We start from the raw sequence: 23,196 nt of genomic DNA on the forward strand, positions 1-23,196 counted from the left end.
TGAGGCTGAGGGAAGGATGTGTGGGTGGGGGTGGCTGTCGCTGTGTATGTGTGTTTCTGGATAGGGTGTGGGTACATGCAATGTATGGTGTGGATTTGTGCATATGCATCTTATATTTTGTGGGTGTGTGCACTGTGTGATCCCTTGGGGTCATGTGTGGCTGTGTAGGGTAATGGGCGGCTGTGAGGAGAGGTATGGTGTGAAGGGATATGCATGGCTATATGGGTGATGCATGGTTACGGAGATGCATTGATGGAGGTTTGAATTTTGTTTGTGGGAGTAATATGTGATTTTGTAGGTTGTTTGTGGTTGGGGAGCATGCTAGGTTTTGCTGGAAAATCTGGGAAGAGGAGGGAGTTGGAAATTCAATATTAGCTATATATAGAAGTAAACTTAGAGTCAAAGGGAAGTCTCTCATGGGTTCCAGAGTAGCAATGTTTTAGATGTGCAGGGAGTGCTCTTAGTTTGGTCAAGGTGTCAAGAGATAAGTGCTTGAGTACAATGCTTCAAAATCTAGGACTGGGATAGTAAGGAAGGAATGATTTTTGAGTTGAAACTTTACATTTTGAGTTGGGACTGAGAACATTACAGCATCACATGCTGGAACTTTGTTTTGTATCTTGTAAAGGAACCGAGACCTGGGGAAGGGAGTCATTATCTCCGGCAAAGTTCCTAACTGCAATTGGAGCTATAGTGCATTGTCCAGAAGAAGGGAGCCAATTTTCTGGATGAAGACGATCCACCACCGCTTTAATATTAGTTACAAGTGTGAGGGACAGAAGTAGGCATTTTGACAAACGACAGTGGATTCATTTTCATTTACTTGGACATTGTGACTGAATCCTTAGTTCCTTAGTTGAGGTAGGAACAACCCTCTTAGAGGTTAAGAGAGAGGTTTCCTCTTTATTTTGATTAAATAAAAGTTTATGCCAAGAATCATGCTACCTGTGTGCCAGTCTCGTACTTCTGCACGCTTACACAAGGTAAAGACCATCTCCCTGTCAGCTCAATAATGATGTACACACTGAACAGGAGGTCTTCACGCGACTTCGCACATTTACGATAAAATACAAAACAGCATCCACATATAGACTCCCATACCCCGCCACGATAACAGCTGGCAGTCTTGTCGTTCTTTGCCACAGGGAGGTTCCTACATAACACTGGAGCACTCTGTGGAATTTCCCAGTGAGAATTCTCTGTGGTGCTCACCCCAGTCCTAAATTCCTTGCTGTCCCGTACCCATGACACACTTCCCTCCCCACAAGGCAGATGGACAGCAGTTAAAAGAAGACCCTTTTTTACATCTCTGCCTTCCCTAGAATGCTGTGGGCTCTGTACTGTCCACATATCCCCATGGTCCCTGCCATGCAAGTGAGCATCTGTTCAGGAACAGGGACCAGGAATGCACCCTCAATGCCCTCAATTACAGGTGACCTGTAATTGTGCCCTCTCCATCATCCACTCCTGTGCCCACTTTCCTGGTTCACACATGGTCCTGTTCAACAGTGCAGTGTGCAGGTTCACAATCAACAGCTCCTAGAATGCACTTGACTGCAGATGTATAGCCTAGGACTGAGATTTGGTGCCCCTAGCAACATGGAGTAATCTGGTAATATGACTGCAACCCCTACTCCTGTCCACCCACACACACATTTCCATCCAAACACTTCTTCAATCTCCAATGGTCAAATGACGACAGAAACCTTAGACCATGCACATGGATGAGTGGGGCAACACAGAGATTATTCATAGTGACTGCATATACAATAGGCCTGATATAAAAAGGCTAAGGTGTTATTACATCTCCAGGCTTTTCTTCACAGATTTTATTGCTGAATATTTTCGGCCGAAAAACGCATCGAAAAATATAGGGGGTGGGTGGCTAAGAGCATATAAGGGATAGGGGGCTGTGGGGGTATGAGGACAACAAAATAGGAAATGGGGTCTTGGGCGGGGCCCCCAAATATTAAAAAAAATTCATTGAGTTTTTTTGCGGCTGAAGGTTTTCGACAAAAAGCGACACGAAAAAAGGCCTGGCAATCTACGAACATAGAACCTGTCAAAATACCCCATGCTATGCAATCATACATATGATCCTGGATATAAATTTGTTACATGGCTCCTTACCCTAATACGAGATCCCAGATAGCACCAGTAGAAAAACTACAATAGACATACATTCTGACCTGTGCCAATACAGATCGGGCATTTCAGCTCATGATAGCTCACTTCAAGTGTCTGCATTAAACAGACTTTCCATTACAGTACAGCCCCGACATGGTGGTCAAGATTGTCATCCTATATTGCGTGTTGCACAAGATAGTGATCAATGACAAGATGCCCATGTCCTACCTGGAGCAGCAGGGTCCAGACAGTGATCAGGAGGTGGCAGGTCAACTTGGCCAGTCTGACACAAGAAATGAATGTATTGAGCACCAGAAACTATTTGACGATGTATTTTCAGCACACGAGACAAAAGTCACTTGTTTATTTGGGCCCCACCCCGGCCCCCACCCCCTCCACTGCTCTCTCAACATCTGCAAATGAAAACAATGCCATCAGGTGTTCAACTATGTGCTATTTATTACTTCAAGTAAGGCGAATACCCACCCCCAAGCACTCCAATACCCAAAACAAACCTTCCAATTCTCAAGTCACACCTCTCTAATCCCCAGTACCCATCGGACACATACACACCAACCTCTGCACACAACTCTGAGATCCCCAATTCACAGCACTATTCCTCTTAGAAGAAGGCCATCCCCTCTCCACTAAGTGCAACACTTGTCCCAAGAAGTCCTAACAGTACTGCTTTTGTGGTTGTTTGATACATTCAGTTGTGGGGGTGGCAGCAGTCCGTAAGGGTCGTTTATGTGGGCTGGGGTGGTGGAGGAGTTGACTGTTATGGACAAAGAAGATGTGGGGGTGGACTTGTCCGAGGCATCCTGAGTGAGGGACCATTCCAACCTCTACAAGATGCTAGACATAGGGGAACATTTCTTTTTCACAGCATCATTGCCCTGCCTATGAGCTGGCTCTGGCGGTTTAGTTTCACCATTGTCTCAATCTACATCCTGCATTGCTTGGCTACTGTGCAATTATGCTTTCTGTCAATCTGCCCATTCCCCACTGAAGTCCACAGTGCTCCTCCACTTCCTGAGATGCTAGAAGCTCCTGGCTGTCCTGCCTCTGGTCCATGATGTGGAGACTCTCTTTGGGTTTGGTAAAAGGGGCCAATGCCTTCAGCAGCAACGGGTGGTGTTCGTTCAGCCCTTTCAGGTCGTGGCATGTGGGCCGGTGCCTGCACTAGGTGTACCGCAAGGATAGCCTCCGTCGTTACCATGATACAAAGAGTGCCATCTTATCTATCACAATGGGAATCTTCCTAGGAGTCCTGGCCATCAGCTACCTCCTCCACTTTACTCCTTACTGACTCAGCCTCTGCATTCTAGAGGCTGTCATATTCCCATTGCACAAATCTGGGACAACCCCAGTTCCCATACTCTTTAAATGTCACTCCCTGTGTGTTTGCCTGTAAAGTACTGCAAAACGGAATTACTGCCACTGCATACAGTAAGGCATGCACTAACCTGAAGGGTCTTCATGTGCAAGAGTCATGGTGGCCATTCAGTTATTCCCCATGTTGGGGTCCCAAACGACTCCATGAGAAAATGCCATATTGACACAATGGATAACATCACATCTGTTAATACTTCTGCGAGAAGATGAATACCCCATCTAAAATCAGGTGGAGGTGAAGAGTTTCAGGTCTGAATCTTGGAATTTGGCGGAGCAGTAAATCAAGTGGTATTTAAAAATTACCACATATTTTACCATTGCTGCCAAACTAGCCATCAGTCCCTTAATCACCACTCCCCAAGAAGTACACGTCCCTCACCCCAGAACCCTCCAGTGGCATAAGGACAAACCCCTCTCCCCGCCCCTCCCAGTTAATGGCATGCTCCTCCACATGTAAAGTACCGTACAGGATTTCCCTGTGGGGACCCCCAAGACAGTGTGACCAGTGCTTGACTGCATCCCCCTACTGCAGGATCTATCCACCACCAGCTCTGCGCCAAGCTGTTTCCCACCAATAAGATCTACGTGTGTCAAGTGTCACTTTATAGAAAATACTTTAAAAAGGTTGAGAATTGTTGCCATGCTAACGCACCTAATGACAAAATAACCTCTGAACATACAATTAGCTTTCATGCAGCTGCTATAAATAAGACATTTAGCCAGATCTGCTTTCGTGGAAAACGATATGGTTCTGCTTTCTTACTTGTGTGATGTTTCTCCTGCAACAATTATTGAAACCAATCAATACTCCTAACATCCCTGCAGGCATTACCGTTTTTCGAAAAATATGTACAGCATATGGATATTAGCATTGTCCAATAAATACCATAGGCCTGATCTAAAAAGACTTTTTCAATTGGATGTGTCCCATAGAAAAACTCTTTGTAAATCTGGCCGTCATGACTTTCTCTCTCATCGGTATCTAGTCAATTCATCTAAAACCATTCCATCTAATACCATTCAATTGAAATGTTTCCATCTAAAAAATGTCCGTCTAATGCATGTTTTTGGGGGGTGAAGGGTTAATTTTGGTTCTGGTGTATTTTAAAGGGTAAAAAAACGCCCCCCCCACAAAAAAACAAAAAAAACCCAAAAAATAAAATTAAATGCATTAGATGGACATTTTTAAGATGGAAACATTTCGATGGAATGGTTATAGATGAATTGACCATAAACCCTTTCAGCCTGTGACTGACATTGGGAGTTGTGCATTGGCTGTGTATAATTCTCTCTGAAATGTGTGGAAACAGAAAGTCATTAGAGGAGTATGTGCATGCTACTATTTCCCAACTGTGATTAACAGTTCACATTTTAAGAATTCTTAGACAGCTCCACATTTCACGGTGTTTACCCTTATAAGGGAATTTTTGTGTGAGAGAAAATTCGTTTTCCTGTTCGGTCTGCTTTTGTTTAGCAAGCATTTGTTAACCTCTTTGTGCTGAAAAGCAATCTCTAGTGCTACTTGTGCTTCTTTGTATTTTTTTCCAATTCAGGTGTCAAAAGACTTTGAGGTCTGTGGCACAGGTTCCAGAACACATGTCACACAGGAAAGGGAGATGACTCATTCCAGATGAGTAGTGCCGGTATCCGTCAAGGAGTTCGGGAGAGGCAATACACAGGTCTAAGAATCAAAAGGCATTCGTGTTTTAGACCTTTATTTATATACTTGGTCAAGTTTAGAATACCATTCAGCATACAGATAACCACACAGTGGAGTTGAGATTGCATGGTGTAGCGAAGGGCAACATGTGAACATTGCACAGTACCAGTATTGACCACAAGACACAGACACAATGGTAGAATGTTCGACCCTCCTGCTCAGTCCAGGAGAGAAGAAACACTGTAACGTTAAGCCAGAATTCCTTAGGGTGAAACCTCGGGAACGCATGGAAAACCTACAGATGCTCAGAGTACTAGGTCCTTCATCCACAAATCCAGTGCTGGGGCTGATGGACCAGTCAACTTCTTAAGAACACAGTGTTTAGCTATCAAGACGCTGAGCTTGATAGTTTAGTTATAGACATTTTGCCCAATGTTTCCAGAAGAAATCAAACCAGCTCAAAATGTATAGCATCACTACTGATATTGGACACTAATTTCTCCGTAGAGAATTCACTAAGCTCAGATTAAAATCAGAGCATGCACATGCAATTCTCCCCCTGGGCTGTGCACTCCAGGCATAAACTCTCACAGTCAGTGCTAACTTTGTGGATCATACCGGGAGTGGAGTGCAATTGTCACAGTTAGACAAACTTTATAAAAGGATACAGTCGTGTAAAGGATACAGTCAGCATCCAATCTCGGGAAGCCCTTCCGCTCTGGGGTAGCTTGAACGTGCAGCGGACCGAATTCTTCCGGGACACCTTGCGCGTGATGCTAAACAAGACTTCCCCCCTAAGAGCATAGCCTGTAGGAATTTAATAATAACTAACAGGCCAGGGGCTTGAGCGAAAAGGCAGGAGCAGCGACAACAGAGCTAAGGGAGCAAACAAAACAATGATTCAATAGGATAACTAAGGTTACCCAAAATACAGCGGCCAGCCACCCACAATTACCCTCTCTTACCTGCTTAGCCAGAAAAATATCCCACAACCTTATGTGAGTCCAAACACACCACGGAAACCAGGTGATGCAGGAAGAAGGTCCCAGTTGGTAGAAGATAGTGCAGAGATTCACCTAACCCGAACGGCACGAGGGCGCCGCTAATGTCCAAAATGAAATCCCTTGTTCAATTCAGCAAAGCGTCCCTGAAGTGATGGTAAGCAATCCAGGTAGTGACCAGTAGAATCAGGAAAGCGTCCATATAGTCACGTTGATGCGTAGAGTGATGTGTCTTGTGACAAGATGAAAAGTACCATTAAACAATCCAGAATGCGTAGAATATTGAAGGGGAATTAGGAAGTCCGTGGAGATAGCAGCCAGAGATAAACAAAGCTTAATTGGAAGTTCAGTGATGAGGAAGCAAATCCGAAAGCGTCACAACAAACAGGAGCAGGAGAGAGCAATCCGTATACAAAGCCAGGGGTTCGATTACCAAGGGGAAAACAGTCGAGGGTTTTAGCGCCAGAAATGGTAAGGGAGGAGACTGATGGAATAGTCCTTTAAGCAAGAGCCGGGTCCAGGAGATTTAGAAAACAGGATAACAAGAATCGGGCACTTCAACTAACTGCTTAGTTTTAGGAGCACCCGTTGCATGGACAATCTGAGTTAAGTACGTGTTTCTTTCCCAGGACGTGAGACGCGTTGTCGGCGTGTCATGTGACCGCAAAAAGGGGAAATGCTGGGAAATGTAGTGCGGCGTGTCCCGCGGCTTGGAAATAGTCGCCAAGGTAACTTCCACATAGAAACGGATGACCCTAGTCGTCCGTGTGCAGGAACGCGGGGCTTGACAGCAATACATTCAATATGTTGACATGTATTAACCTAAACCATGAACTGAGGGAAATCTTGACTGTGAGCGAACACACTCTCTGCCACTGTGCATCAGAGAACTCTCTGCCCATATCTACAACTGTGATTCTGCACTTAAATCAAACTGTATAAGGTCAAGACAACATGCTTGCACCCTGAGAAATGCACAAAGTCGTGAATGCAGGAGGTCCACTTACGTGTGATGGTTTCCCACATTCAACAATAGTGAAATGCTGGCATGCCAGCACAGGCCATCCTCCCCTGAAAGCTATGAAGGGTAACAAAAGAGCTATGATAGAACATGCCACCCAGGGTGTACATTCTAGTTGGCCTCCTTAGCCTACAGATAGAATCTCTAGAAATCCTCATAGTGAAAAACCCTAAAATAAGGGATCAGTATTCTCAAACTGCTGAGTATTTGACCCCTTTTCTTCAGGGTTTCCCTGACAGTGAAAAGGGGGTGGGAATCATGGTAATGTGCTCTAAAAATTCCTGACTTCATGTCAAGGGGGCTCCGGTGCATTCAGACCACCCTGAGTGTGAGCTCTAGGAAAATCAAGGCATTTTAACCAGACAAGCTCTGAATTCATGACCAAGTCTGAGCATGCCATATGAACTCTTGAGGAAGGATCTTGAATATCTTGTAGCGATACAGAAAAGGGAGACACTATCTAGTTGAGTGGTGATACTGACCCTACTCGATGCGTAAGGGAATAAGGAAACTCCCCTAATTTTGTCCTGAAGAAGGTTGTATGAACAAATGGCTGATGAATGTTGCTGTCCCGAAAAAGACAACCGAAACACGTGTAGACGTATGTCGGTGTAATTAGAAACACACAGACGGAACCATCAGATAATCGAATGGAGGACTTTGTGTAATGTGGAGTTAGGGTCGGAGGCCGTCCATATGTGAGGCCATTTATATTTACATGTCAAAAAATTTGATACGAAAAAGCAAAAATTGAACGAATGGTAGGAGTGATTGAGTATGAGTGGAACTTGTAGATACTTGTCTGTGGAAATGTTCTAGTATTTTATATGAATTTGATATGCAAATAAAAGTTTTTAGAAATTGAAAATTGAACATTTATTGGTATTTATGAAATAAATGTGTTGAGAGGCTATTCCCGGTTCCATAGGTCCAATTGTTTTGTTGACATATGAACTATGGTCCAGAATGCCTGGATCGGCCAACAATTTATAATATGGAGAAAAATCAAATCAAAGAACAGTTTGGGCAGTACAATCATTCTCAACAAGAGAAATTTACCCAACATGAACATATGCATCTTGGCCCATGTCTGTACTTTAAGCAGTTTAGGCAGGTATGCACCCATATTGTTAGAATAAGGTGTTGTGTGTGTTCTACATTTTACTAATTCTAAATAGGTAAAGGCATCCGGCTCCCATCTAAACCCACTTAGGTCTGGGGGTAATGTGGATGATGTGAGTGGGTAAAGTTAGATCTTCATACATTTGATTTTGAGCCCAGAGTGGATCCAAAAAGCAAATATTGCCCATAATAGTTTTGTGATTGATGGTGTTGGCAGGATCCATAACTACCTGAAAAACACTATCTTACTGATCACCTTCGCTGACATGGCTTTTTGTATTAAGCCCTCCCACTCCACTCCATCATGTGTCCCATGTATTGTGTCATGCAGCTCACGAGTCAATCTGCCTCCACCTCACTATATGTTGTGCACCTGGCTGTGTCTTCTTCCAAACTACAAATATAATACACTCAGGGACAGGCAACACAAGAGAGGAGGTGCTGCCAAGATGATATTAATGTTGCCTCTGTTATTTGCGTAAAGGGACGTCTGCTTCCACATTAGTCATGCAATCTGTGTGAATAAATGTAACAATGTTTTATTTTCTTTATTTATTTATTGTTTGCTTGTTATGTGCTTATACAGGAAGTAAATACTGTTTCAAAGTACCCACAGGGCAACAGGGAAGGGACAAAGGGATGTGAAACAATTAAACAATTAGTACAATTAAATACATAAAGACATTAAATACAGTGGGTGGAGGGGACAAACCTATTATGCCTTGTGGGTGTTCACAACGTGCAAGTGCAGAAGGGAGGGCGAATGGGATAGGTGCTATGGGGCTCATGGGTGAGCAACAGGTGAAGTGCAATGTAGGGTAAGCGCAGGCCTCCAGGGAGAAGGAGGAGCCGAGGCAAGTGCTGAGCAAAGATAAAAGCTGGGGCAATTTCGTGTGGGATGTCAGGGCCCCCTGGATGCATAAGGGCCCTGCACACCAAACAAGCAACTGTGATATTAGCAGATGTAAGAGGATTCAATTCAACACTACAGCTAAGTCAATGCCTAGTCTGGGATACTGAATGGAAACCCTTATTGATATATCTTTATGTCCAGTTCATGAGTTCTGGATGACTACCCCTATATAACACCCCTCTCTTAGAATCCCCCTGACCCCACTGAGCCAAGAAGTAGTTCTGTTTTGCAAGTTTAAAAGGTTTATTTGAGAATGTAAACAATATATATATATCACACTTTATAATAAATTAATAATTGAATATCACACTTAATCTGAGCAGTAATCAATAATGGATAGTCTGGCACTAGCACACTTCTTTATAATCAATGATGAGTGGGTATAGGATGGATAAAATAGCAACAATACTTTTATGGTTTCAAATAGATGCAATGTGGAATGAAAATGCAGTACAGAAAATAACTTAATAGGATTTCAGCAAAAGACAATGTAATCACTTTCTTGGACAATTCACCCCCCCCCCCCTTTATGCAATGAAAGGAGATGAAGATGAGAGCACACAGTTCTTAGGAATGCAATCAAATAGAATTCAGTTAAATTCCCCCCCAGCAGCTTATACAACAGATAGGAGTTTTGAAACACAGGCAAAATGCTTTGAATATGGTGACAATGCGGTGAGAAATATGCTGAAAATGCTTTTAATTCCCTTCAGAAGGTTCAGGGTGAGTGGTATCTAGTTAATATTAGTTCAGGCTCACTCTAGCAATGATTCAGGGATGGTTCTTAGGAGGCAAACGAAATTTTAGCAGTTCAGACAAAAGCTGCTGATTTTTACAGGTGGCTGAAATCAGGCCAAATCGCAAATCGCGGCAAAATTTGCGAATGCGTGAATCACGATTACGGTTCTAGGTTCGTCGAAAAGCTAAGATTCTAAGCTTTCAGAGGAAAGTTAAACCAAGTTTCTAGCACAAATGGTTACGGAGTTATGAATGATTTTGTGAAGGTTGTTTTTCGGATTTGAAATTTTAAAAGTTCAAAGCGACAGGTTACAGCTTTGCAGCTGCAGAATTGACAAATGACAGTGGTGCAGCTTTACAAATGACAGGTGACAGTTAGGAGGCAGTTCTGGTTAGATTAAAATAGTTTGGATTAGATTATTTTAACTAAGAGATTGGTTCTGCACAGTTCTGCTAGGTACTCACAATATATTTTTGAAATAGGCCTCGCCACGGATCTGGTCAGGTTTTGGACTGGACTCCGGTTCTGGTCTCGGCACTTCACAGTGATCTGGGTCAGCTCTCTGGTTCTGCTAACACTGCTCCTGGCCCGGCTCCTGGATCTCTGGGTACAGCGTCTGTGCACAGCTTTCTCTGGACACAGCGTGATCTGCACGGCACCTGGATGCTGCTACCGCTGTTAGGTTTGCTGGATGCTGAGGCCTGCTGAAAAGTGTCCTCAGTTTGTGGGTTTAGGCCTCTGATTTGAGTTCTGAATCAAGTTCTTTGGAGTTTTAAAGTCTGAGTGTTGGATCTGGTATCTTCTGGATGTTGTGTGGTCCGGCAGAGCGCGTTGCAGCAACTGGATTTGAATGTCCTCTCTAGCTTCCAGTGGTTTTTTTTATGTCTTTTGAAAGTGGGTGTGTGTTTAGCATCACTAGCCAGCCCCTCTTTCAACTGCCCATTGGTCAAGCTTTCCGCACTGCTTTGATTGGGGGAAGGAAATGTGTGTCATAGTGATGCTGTTTTATGGTCTGCAGAAAGGATGCTCCCCTGTCAAATTGCACACAAATCTATATTTGACCCAAATACAAATTTGCACAGGTACACATTTGTTTAAAATTACATGCACCCATCACATATCACATGAGGTATACTCTGTTCAAACTCTGCTCTTCCCGGGGGCTTGCATTCAGAAATGGCAACATTTTGTGCTTTTTAGTGGGTTTTGCAACATCAGATTTTTCTCCAGATTTATACACATGTACACCACCCTCCCACACATATCTCAATAACTTTCCAGGTCGCTAGCTTAAACACAGAGTATGTGGTGTCAATCAATAGCAGGGTTTTGCCCCAGAACATCACACAAATTCCCAACGCGTCTTAAAACGTGCACAGAAAAATCACATGAATTATGGTATCATTTATCTAATTTTGACAAGTCCGCACCATGAGTTATACATCTTTCTTAAAATCATATTCTGGCCAACAGGGGTGTGTCTTTTCAGGTCACATGGTATAGAAACCAGTTTATCCAGTTTCTGCCAAGCTCAGAGACCCTGCCCCTCCCAGCTTCTGCCAAGAGGAAGCTATTTTACGGTCACCCCAATAAACCATCTGCCTGAGTCAAGGCAGGGCTTTGTTCAAAAGGAAGCCATTTACGACCACCCCAATAAACCATCTGCCTGGGCCCTTTCTTTAGTTTCTTGCAATCCCCTGGTAATTCAATCAGAGAGTGTGTGACCTCCTTTTGGCAGGAGCAACAGAATGCAGCCAGGCCTGGGAATGCATTTGTTGGGCAAGCCCCCACTCCTGTCGGGGGTAGCTGTCTGGCAGAATTCCAGTTTCCTTAAGCCAGGTTTCAGGTAAAATGTCACTTTTTGTTCCCCGGGTTAAGTCAAGACAATTTTTACATATGCAGCTAGAATGCTGATTCTAAGTTCAAAACTATGACATTTTAACAGTTACAAACTATGTGACACTCAAAAGTAGGTCACTCAGTTAATTTAAACATTTTCGATTTTTGGTAGTTTTAAATCCAGTTTCAGTTAGGCTGCTGCAGACCTGCAGAGCTCAGCCAGTCTTGTTATGAACATTGTTTTGGGGCTCTTCAACTTCCCAGATTTAGTATGCACACATACTTCATTCTGCCAGATGTCCGCTGGTGTTCAGTGAGATTTTTGGATGTGTTGCAATGTTTGAAAATAGGCATTTTGAGCTGGCATTCAGAGAAACCAAAGGTAATTTTAAAGCGTTTTTGAGCTAACAGGCGCTTCTGTTTTACCTTTGGCACCCATTCCACTCATGGCACCCTGGCCCATCATGCTCGCACTGGTGGGTGGCAAGTTAGGCAGCCATTTTGGTGTGCGCACAAACTGCGTGGTTCTCCTGGATTCTGGCGCACATGTGGGCTTTTTGGCCATCTTGGATTTTTCTAAGCCCACAGCACCAAATGTTGCAGCATGATAGCTCAAACGTGGGTCAGGACACCCAACAAGGCCCCCCACCCGACTGCACTTTAAATCTGAGTCGATGGGGAGTCGGGTGCAAAGAGTGTTTTGACCCACGTACTGGTATGTCCGCATAATCTTCTTCCAATTCTGCAAATGGCACAGTTCAGCATCTTTTCCTCCATCCGGTACTGATCGATCGGTTCTCCTCGCCGGTCCTGATGGGAATATTGGGCGGTATCCCGGGCCCCTTGGGTCTCTGCTCCCGGTCTCCGGATCATCCTCCTTGGCCAGTCTCCAGGTTTTCTTTCCCTAGGACGACAAAGGAAACGCGGCAATACCTATTCATGGACATTTCTCCCCCACCATTGATATAGTGGGGTGGCATATATATTTTAGAACTCAACAGATATGAACATGCACATTTTTTTAAATTAAGCGACAGGAACACACAAACTTGAGAAACACAGAATTTGATAGGCTATATGTAGGATATTTTAGGGTTGGAATTGAATGACTCTGGAGCGGTACCCTCTGGGATTACAGAGGACTCCTCCAGTTGCTGCAAAGTGTGCCTGGGATGGCAACACTTAAACTGGTTTCTGTGGACCCACTTGTCTTCCCCCTCTGCCAAACCACCTTTAGGGATGCGGATCTTGTAGGCCACAGGGGAGATTTTGTCTATAATTTCAAAGGTTCCTTCCATGTAGGCAAAAATTTTCGCTGTTTGGCCTGGTTCCTTTGGAAATTGTATAAATATACCCGGTCCCCCACCTGATATTCCTTCCTGGAAGTTTTCAGGTCATAGTGGGTCTTCATACTCTCAGCTGATCTTTCTAGATTCCGCTGACCATAGGCAAAAGCATGTTGAAGGTGTTTCCTTAAATTCTCCACATACTCATGAGTTGTGGAGGCATTTATTAGTGTCTGCTCTTGGGTCCTGTAGAGCAAATGCTGCGGAAGCACCATCTTGCGTCCCGTCATCAACTCGAATGGTGACATTTTGCTTGCAGATGACGGGGTAGATCTGATGGCCATTAGGACCAGAGGTAATCGGATATCCCAACTTGGCCCAGAATCTGCCACAAACTTTTTTAAGATGCTCACAATTGTCCGGTTGTAGCGTTCCACTGCTCCAGAAGAAGCTGCCCTGTAAGCAATGTGTAGCTTTCTCTTGACCCCCAGTATCTCCCACATCTTTGTCATCACTTCACTGGTGAAGTGGCTACCTCTGTCTGACTCAATCCTTTGAGGTAGACCAAAACGGGAAAAGATGTGGTTAATCATCAGGGCAGCTGCTGTTTCTGCCTTGCAGTTTGGGGCTGGGAGACATTCCACCCACTTGGTAAACAAGCATGTAATGGTCAACATGTATTTGTTTCCTCTAGACGAGCGGATTACGGGGCCTACAAAGTCGATTTGCAAATCTGACCATAGCAGTGTCATCCCCCTCTTTTGGAGGGGTGGACGGTGCGTGAGGGATGATGGCTGAAATTGTGCACACACAAGACACCCCTTCAAGTATTGGTCAAGGTCCTGCCCCATGTGTGGCCAGTATGCAACCTCACTTAAGATTTCCAGTGTTGTGTGAAACCCCCTATGACCGGCGGTGGCCGCATCATGGGCGTGACTTAACATCAGGCTTCGGAATGAGGTAGGAACCACCGACTGATCGTGGCCAGCTTTGGATTTCCTTACCAACAAACCGTCTTGGATCCGGAACATTTTTGGACATTTCATCAACACTCTTAGGTCCTCTTTCCCAATGTAATCGGTATCCGTCAGGGGAAAGTTCTCAGGGTCCTCAAGGTGTTGGTAAAACTTACCAATAATTGGATCCCCCTTCTGAGCTGTAATCAAATCAGCATCAGGGGTCTCCTTGCTCCATTGTGCAATTGAAAGATCATTGTGAGCATTTGTCTGGGACCTAGTGATAGCAGTGACCTGGATTTCCCCCAACAGGGACTCAATCTCAATTAGATCCCCTTGGATGGCCCCGGTTTTGGCCAGCTGATCAGCTAAGTCATTTCCAGTTTTGTCTGGTCCCTCTACTTTGGAATGACCCTTGATCTTTTTCCAATAGATGGTCATCTCATTCGAGGTGACCAGATCATCAATGTTTTGGATCAACTTCCCATGTTTCAAGGGTTTGTTGTTAGCACATAACATGCCTCTGGTTTTCCAATTAACCAGGTGCTCCACGAACCCGTTCCGTACATAATCCGAATCGGTGATTATGACCAGCTCGTGGAGTTGATGTTGGACAGCAGTGAGGATGGCCTGATGCACAGCCATCAATTCTGCCACCTGACTACTTCGGGGACCAATTTTGTATCCAGCGGAGGGTTCTGGGAACTCCTTCATCCATGCATTCCTTACGCCAGCCACCAGTTCTTTCTCCCCGTCGTTGTCAACATGGTAAGAGCATCCATCCACATAGACAGTGGGCATTCCCTCACACTTGTCTTCTTCAAAGACTTTGTGTGGGGAATTAAGGTATGCCTCCATGTTGTCCTTGATTTTTAGACTTTCGTCCTCGAGACAGTTTTCTCTGGCACAATCATGCAAGTCAGCCAGACCTTGCGCGAGGGGACTCTTCTTGTTTTGGCCATATCTGACCTCCACAGGAAAGCCTTGCATTGACAGAATCCTGGAAGTAATTCGGGAATTACTCACATTTCCGGCCCGGATTCTATCACTTTGGAGATATTGCAGAGGCTGGTGTGGAGTCTCCACTATGATGTGTTCCCCCTGGATAAACGGGCGGTAATTCTTCAATGCCCACACCGTTGCCAGGAGTGCCTTCTCACAATCGTTGAATTTTTCCTCCACAGAGGATAAAGTTTTGCTCGCATAGGAGATTACTTTATTGACCATGTCATGCTTTTGGTATAATACTGCCGTCAAGCACGTATTAGAGAACCCTGTCTCCAGGAAGAACTCATTGTTTCTGACAGGGTAAGCTAGACAAGGCGCTTGTGAGAGGCTTCTTTTGAGTTGTTTTACTGCCTCGGCTTGTTCTGGACCCCATTCCCACTTGACCTCCCCTTCAGGAGATGAATCAGGGGTCTGGTGATCTCTGCGTAGCCCTCAATGAACTTTCTGCTGTAATTAGTCAGTCCAAGGAGGCTCCTCAGTTCCCGCAGAGTTTTGGGGTCTTTCAGTTTTTGGAGTGCTTCCACCTTCTTTTCCTGGGGACAGAGACCCTGAGGAGTAATCTCATGCCCCAAGAAATTAACACGGGTTCTACACCACTGTGCTTTCTGAAAGGAAAGTTTTGCTCCGGCGGCCCTCAACTGGGTCAGAACATAACGGATCTCCGCTATGTGTTCCTCCACAGATGAACTTTTGATGAGGACATCATCTACATAAGCCAGGTTACCCCTTGCACCCAGGTTGGGCTTGGCCTTGTGTAGGAAAATGTTGAATTCATTGCCGGAGTTGAGGTATCCGAAGGGAGTCCGGGTCCATGTGTACTGCTGGCCCCCAAAGGTAAAAGCCAGCTTGTATTGGTCCTCCCTACTGACAGGCACGGTCCAGTATCCATTGGTCAGGTCTATTGCTGTGAATACCTGTGACCCCTGAATCTGGGCCAGCCCTTGGTCAATGTAGGGCAGAGGCCATCGGGAAGTATGGACCCGTTTGTTGAGCTCCCTAAGGTCGGCGCAGAGTCTCCACTGGCCGTTTGGCTTCAATATTCCCAGCAGCAGATTATTGAAGGTGCTGTGGACTGGACGGATTATTCCCCGGGACTCAAGATTCTTAATTATTTCAGTAAGGGACTCCATGGATGCGAGAGGCAAGCGATATTGCTTCACAAACACTGTAGTCATGCCAGGGTCCGTGGGAATTGTTGTTGTGTGGATGTCGGTGTGACTACAATCATATGAGTCTACTGCAAAGAGATCTTGGAAATCCAAGAAAACTTGTTTCAACTTTTGCTTTTGTTCCAAAGTCACACAGGCATCAGCTAGGTTGACTCTCTCTTCCACCATTTGCCTGAAGCCTGGAAAGACTTCTGGTTTGGCAATCTCAGCGGCCTCCTCCAGCTGGGTGGAGAAGTCCCTGGTCAGAGTGCTGATTTGGACTGGAGGCCTCAGGTGGGAAAGGCAACCCTCATGGACCTGGAAAATCACCTCATCCCTCCTGAAGTCACAAGTCACATCTTCCTTACCATAAGGGCAGGAAGTGTACACCAGGAAGTTCCCCCCCTGCCGGGTAAAAATCCTGTCTGGTGTTGTATCGTCATCACTGTCACTGTCAAAACAGTCCTTGGGGATTGGTCCTAACAGTTCATTTCCTAGATCAATGGAAAAATGTCGGTCATCAACCGCCATTCCAATAATGGTGCCTGCGGCTAGAGTAATACTCTTTAAGTCGCTGTTATCCACCTCTATTAGAATGGTGTCATGTTCTATGTTGACTAATGGAGTTGGGTTTACCCCCAACCCTTGCTGTTGGAGAGAAGCGTTTAGATGTATGTAAGCATCAGGGTTTTTCAAATGTTGTCCTCTTTTAACTTTCACTTCCAGGGAGAGTTGTCGGGTCCTTTCTGGGATGGTGACTTCCTCTTTGATCTGAATTTCAACTGCATAAGGTAGCAATTGAGCTGACCTAAATGCTTTTTCTGGATCATCAAAGCCCATGGGATTATCCGCTAATCGGGACCAAGCTTTGAAGTTTATTAGGTCCAAACTAATGGCAAAGCGATTGAGAATGTCACTGCCTAAGTAAAAGGCGGCAGTGACGTCTCGCACAACCCAACAATTATGGACTATGCTCTTGTTGCCAATGGAGATTTTGAGCATACACCTGCTTGGCAGGAGATGTTTGGAATTAGGTGCTTCCAGGTCCATTTCCCATTTGTCTATCAGTTTGAATGTGGGAATGGCTGGATCTTTTGGGAGTTGGCGGAACATGGCTTCGCTGATGAAGCTCTTACCGTTGTTCACACACACTCGAGCGAGAACAGAGTCCTTCCCATCATTTAACTGAACAGGGATTAACAACTGCTCTCCAATTTGCTGAATATCAGCCAGGCTCTGAGCTGATTTCACATCTTTCTGGACTATAGGAGTGGGAGTTTCTGATTGTGGATTGGTGAAGAATTTCAGAGTGTTTCCTTACAGTGAGGAATACCACCTTAAACTGGAAGGAAGGTTGATTTTCAGAAATAGAGAGGACCCCCCATCACCAGTCTGTTGTCCTACTGCTATTACTGTCACGTCTGGGGTTTGGTTGTTCTAGAAGTGAAATTCTACTTGGTCAGATTTTTGTTCAACCATGTGGCAGGTGCCGTTTAAACTAACATGGTTGACACTCTGTTTTAATTTTATTGGTCGGCTAGTCTGGGTCCAGAGGACCTTGTTTACACAATCTATTAGGGGTGACAACCTTCTCAGGAGGTCATTCCCTAGTAAACAAGGGGTGCCCTCTGGAGTCACTACTATGACCGGGTGTTTCACCTTGTGTCGCCCAATTTTAATGTCCAAGTCAGCAGTCCCCGCAACAGGAATTTCCTTCCCGTCAAAGTTCTGCAGTTGTCCAGGAAGAGAGGTGAGGGGAAAACGGTAATTCTCCCCCCTTCCTGCATTTAGTTCCTCAAAGACCCTTTTGGACAGAAGGGTAGCTTGGGATCCAGTGTCCACCAGTGCCAAAATTGTACCCTGCCCCTGTACTTGTACCGGGGCATAGTATCTTCCCTCCTTCTCCTCAAGGGGGCACAGATAATGCACATTTTTGGACAACTGGTGGGCTAATTTTCTGGTTTTGGACATTGCTAGCGAAGAGATTTGGGCAGAATTCTGTGGAGAGCCTGGGGAATCTGAAAGAAAAAGTTGGCAACTGGAGATCAGAGCCATTGTGGGTTCCCCTGGTTCCGGTTCTAGGCCGCCCCCCCCCTTTCTGGAGGCAGTCACCAGGATGGGTTTGAACCACGGGATTTTCTTGCTGTTGGTTCTGGGATGAGATGGTGGGCGGCGGTAGCTCAGTCTCCATATCTCCCCAGTCTGAATTGGAATCCCTTGGGACCCATTTTTCTTTGGGAGGAGTTCCCCCATCTCTGAAGGAGAAGGTCCTTTCCCCAGGATCCTCTGAGGATCCCTCTCCCTCAAATTGGAAGACCTGTACCTCCTCCACAAAGTGGGTCTGTTTGGGTCCTTTGTTTCTCCTACCCCCCCTCTGCTCCTTGGGAGGCAGGCTTTCAGGGGTAGAAGATTTTGTTTCCGGTTCCTGGTTTTCCAGGGGCTGTTTACAAGTTGGGAAGGAAGCTTCCTCCAAGGCTTTACACCCCCCTTCCCCTTGTGCCTCCTCCCTGGGAACCGGTGTGTTATCGGGGTGCTGCCCCCGTCATTGTTCTGGAGCACCAGGTCCAGAGTTTGGGGCATTCTGCGGTGGCATGCTCATCTGAGGGTTCTGTTGAGCCCTCAGTATGTGACCCAGATCCCGTGCCATATTTTGGACCTGGCGCTCTAACTGGGAAACCCGCTCAGGCTCTATTTTCCCCTCTGGGCTGATCCCGGGAAGGGTAGCTATCCCTTCTCTGGTAGTACCCCTGGTTGGGAAGATTTTGGTACCCCTCCACCCTTGGCCTCCCCTCTCCCGGATTAGGTTGTCTGGACTCAGGGAATTGGGGAAAGAAGGGTGGAGGATTTTGGGGCTGGAAATTGGGTGGATACCTGGGGAAAAAGTTCTGCCCAGGATTTGGAGAATTTCTGCCCTCCTGGGGGAAGTTAGGAGGGAAGTTCCCCGGGTCAGGTGCTTGGCTGGATCCCCCCCCTTGGGCTGGAGGAGTCCACACATAACCCAGGATTGGTTGGTTTCCCTTGTAGCGGGGACTTACATAGTCAGAGGAGCGGGGGACCCCATTTGTGGGACTACCTCCTCGACTCCCTGTCTGTGACTGGCCCGAGGACCTTCTGGGCTTAGGATTATTAGGTGCAGGTAGGTTTTTAGGCCCCCCCATCTCCAAGTCTAAAACGCGGGCAACCTTTACCTCTGCCACCTTGGCAGCAGCTGGGATGCTGTTGGTTTTGGGGTTTTTGGGCGCATTATTTTTATTTTCTATGGGCTTCTGCACCTCATAGATCTGGGTAGCCTGTTCAATGACCCAGTCTAAAGATCTTTTCTCATGAAAATCTCTCACGAGCTGGGTCATTATGTATTTGGGCAAGGCATGGGAAAATGTATTGACAAATTCTCTGCTGTCTGTGCGCACCCTTCTGGTGGTCTCTGCAAAGGCACGTTTCAGTTCTTGCATGAATTCTTGTGGGGCCTGATCCTCCCCACATTGCAAATTGTAGGCTGCCTTGCGAGCCTCTTGGGGATTTCTGTGCACAGAAAAATGTTTCAAGATGGACGCCCTATAGGTGGACCACCTTGAATGATTTTGGTCCTCCAGCCCCGCAAAGAAACTGGAGTACTCTGGGGAGAATGTCCACTTTACATACTGAATACAGCTTTGGCTGTCCTTCAAATGAAAGGTCTCCATCATTTGCTCATAGAGCTCCAAGTGTTCCCAAACAGAATACTTGGCGTTCTTATGATAAGGCGTGATGACACTCCTGATTGCCTTAATCTGTTTCAATGGGTCCTTAGGCAAGGCCCTTTTTGCCTTATTGGCCTTTTTGGTTCGGGTAACTCTGGTCCATTCATCCTCTGACTCAGAGGCACTGCTCCCAGAGGTTCCTGTCTGATCTTCCAGGTTTTCCTGGATTCTGCGAGCCTGGGAGTGGCTGGCAGAATGTGGGGACCTGGTCTCCTGTGTCCTGTACCGCTCAGAGGAGGCTTCAGAACCCTCCTTGCTGCCAGAATTTGATGGGTACCCCCCCACTGACCTAACTGGGCAGAGGTTTTCAGGATGCCCTTAATGGGCCTACTCTCCTGGGGTTCCCCACTAAATTGCACTGTGCTTGGGTGCCCATACCCGGATGCCCGCCCATCCATTCCTGGGAGGTACTGGCCTATGAGCCCCATGCTTCTGGCTGGATAGTAATCTGCCATCCCTGTGGCTCGGTGCTCATGTGCGCCAGGGGACATGGGGGTGGCAGAGTCCAGGGACTGAGAGAGATAAAGGCCTCTGGTACTAGGGTTCCTGAGGTTATGCTCAGGAGTTTCCCTTTCCCAGCGAACCTGGTCTCTATCCGCCCCTGCTCCCTGTTGCAATGCAAGAGCCTGCGCCTTCAGTTCCTCAGTTAAGGCCTTACTAGACTCTATCAGTCTCTCCTGCATCGCTACCTGTTGTTGGAGCCTATCATTGTGCTGGCAGAGAGCCTCATTCTCTCTCTGCGTTTCCTGATTGGTCCTGGAGCACTGGGCCAGTCTTTGCTGCAGGAGGGTTACCTCCTGAGTCCCATCCCTACTGGCCTGCTCCTGTCTTGCTAGAGCCTCCTCCACCCTCCTGGTGTGCTCTAGCAAGTCCTGGTGTTCTTTTTGGAGGTCACCCAGTCCCTGGTGGGCCAGGTGATTGTCTTCCATTTTTCTTTTTAAGTGGCAGACTTCCTGGCCTAAGGTGTTCCTTTCCTGACTAAGAGTCTGCATCTGTGCCGTCAGGTTTTCCCTTTGCCTTTGGAAGGCACCCGCTTTCTGGCGCTCCTGATCAAACTCTGCCTGGGTATCTAGGTCTTTCAGGATCAGTTTATTGCTCTCCTCTTTCTCTCTGTCTAGTTGGATTTGCAGGGTGGCTACCTGCTCTGTGCATGCCCTATTGAAATTGATCTGTTGCTCCAGCTTTTTCTGGCTCTGCAGTAGGGAGTCCAAACTGTCTTGGCGTTCCTTCTGCAAGGCCAGAATTCTGGTATCCTGGTCTGTCTTTTCCTGTTGCAGTATATCCATGTCCTCTTTTATTTTAATGATATACTGCCTACTATCATTTTCTGACTCCTGGCTCCTCTGCAGCCTCTGCTCAGAAGAGTCCAGATCAGATTGGGCCTTCTGTAATGCCAGCAGTTGCCTACTCGCCAGATCTTGGCCTTCAGCACATTTGTCCTGCATGGCTCCCATATGTAAATATAAATATGCCGCTACTCTGGCAATCTTGTTGTGCTTATCCTTGGCCTTAGGGGACATATATAGTTCACTCAGGGCCACATGTAAGGGACCCTGGTCTCTCCATGTATCTGACCCTGTTTCAGTGATCTGGGGTGCGATTGCCTGCAACCAGACCATCTGGTCCTGATGAGTCCACTCACCTCTCACAAATAGCTTATGTAAGAAGTGCTCTCTGGCTATTTTCATATCTACCAAGGTCGTCATTCTGGAATTTGGGTTCCTTCCTGACTTACAGAAGTTTGTATTTTATTTTTGCAAAACAGACCTTTTCCTTAGAGCGTTCCTTTGAGGAGTGTTTTACAGCGGAACACAGCGTGGTGATCCGACCGGATATGTGTATCTGGTCAGCTGGCACACTGTATTAATCTGCACAAGTGATAGATCTAACCCAGAAGTCCGGCTCGAGCCCCCAATTTGTAAGAGGATTCAATTCAACACTACAGCTAAGTCATTGCCTAGTCTGGGATACTGAATGGAAACCCTTATTGATATATCTTTATGTCCAGTTCATGAGTTCTGGATGACTACCCCTATATAACACCCCTCTCTTAGAATTCCCCTGACCCAACTGAGCCAAGAAGTAGTTCTGTTTTGCAAGTTTAAAAGATTTATTTGAGAATGTAAACAATATATATATATATCACACTTTATAATAAATTAATAATTGAATATCACACTTAATCTGAGCAGTAATCAATAATGGATAGTCTGGCACTAGCACACTTCTTTATAATCAATGATGAGTGGGTATAGGATGGATAAGATAGCAACAATACTTTTATGGTTTCAAATAGATGCAATGTGGAATGAAAATGCAGTACAGAAAATAACTTGATAGGATTTCAGCAAAAGACAATGTAATCACTTTCTTGGACAATTCACCCCCCCCTCCTTTATGCAATGTAAGGAGATGAAGATGAGAGCACACAGTTCTTAGGAATGCAATCAAATAGAATTCAGTTCAATTCCCTCCTAGCAGCTTATACAACAGATAGGAGTTTTGAAACACAGGCAAAATGCTTTGAATATGGTGACAATGCGGTGAGAAATATGCTGAAAATGCTTTTAATTCCCTTCAGAAGGTTCAGGGTGAGTGGTATCTAGTTAATATTAGTTCAGGCTCACTCTAGCAATGATTCAGGGATGGTTCTTAGGAGGCAAACGAAATTTTAGCAGTTCAGGCAAAAGCTGCTGATTTTTACAGGTGGCTGAAATCAGGCCAAATCGCAAATCGTGGCAAAATTCACGAATGCGTGAATCACAATTACGGCCAAAGTATAAGGAGTAGCAAGTTGGTTCTAGGTTCGTTGAAAAGCTAAGATTCGAAGCACAAACGGTTACGGAGTTATGAACGATTTTGTGAAGGTTGTTTTTCGGATTTGAAATTTTAACAGTTCAAAGCGACAGGTTACAGCTTTGCAGCTGCAGAATTGACAAATGACAGTGGTGCACCTTTACAAATGACAGGTGACAGTTAGGAGGCAGTTCTGGTTAGATTAAAATAGTTTGGATTAGATTATTTTAACTAAGAGATTGGTTCTGCACAGTTCTGCTAGGTACTCACAATATATTTTTGAAATAGGCCTCGCCACGGATCTGGTCAGGTTTTGGACTGGACTCCGGTTCTGGTCTTGGCACTTCACAGTGATCTAGGTCAGCTCTCTGGTTCTGCTAACACTGCTCCTGGCCCGGCTCCTGGATCTCTGGGTACAGCGTCTGTGCGCAGCTTTCTCTGAACA

This window comes from Ambystoma mexicanum, chromosome 8 (genome assembly GCF_040938575.1).
Source record: "Ambystoma mexicanum isolate Mex_15411 chromosome 8, UKY_AmexF1_1, whole genome shotgun sequence".
Taxonomy (NCBI): Eukaryota; Metazoa; Chordata; class Amphibia; order Caudata; family Ambystomatidae; genus Ambystoma; species Ambystoma mexicanum.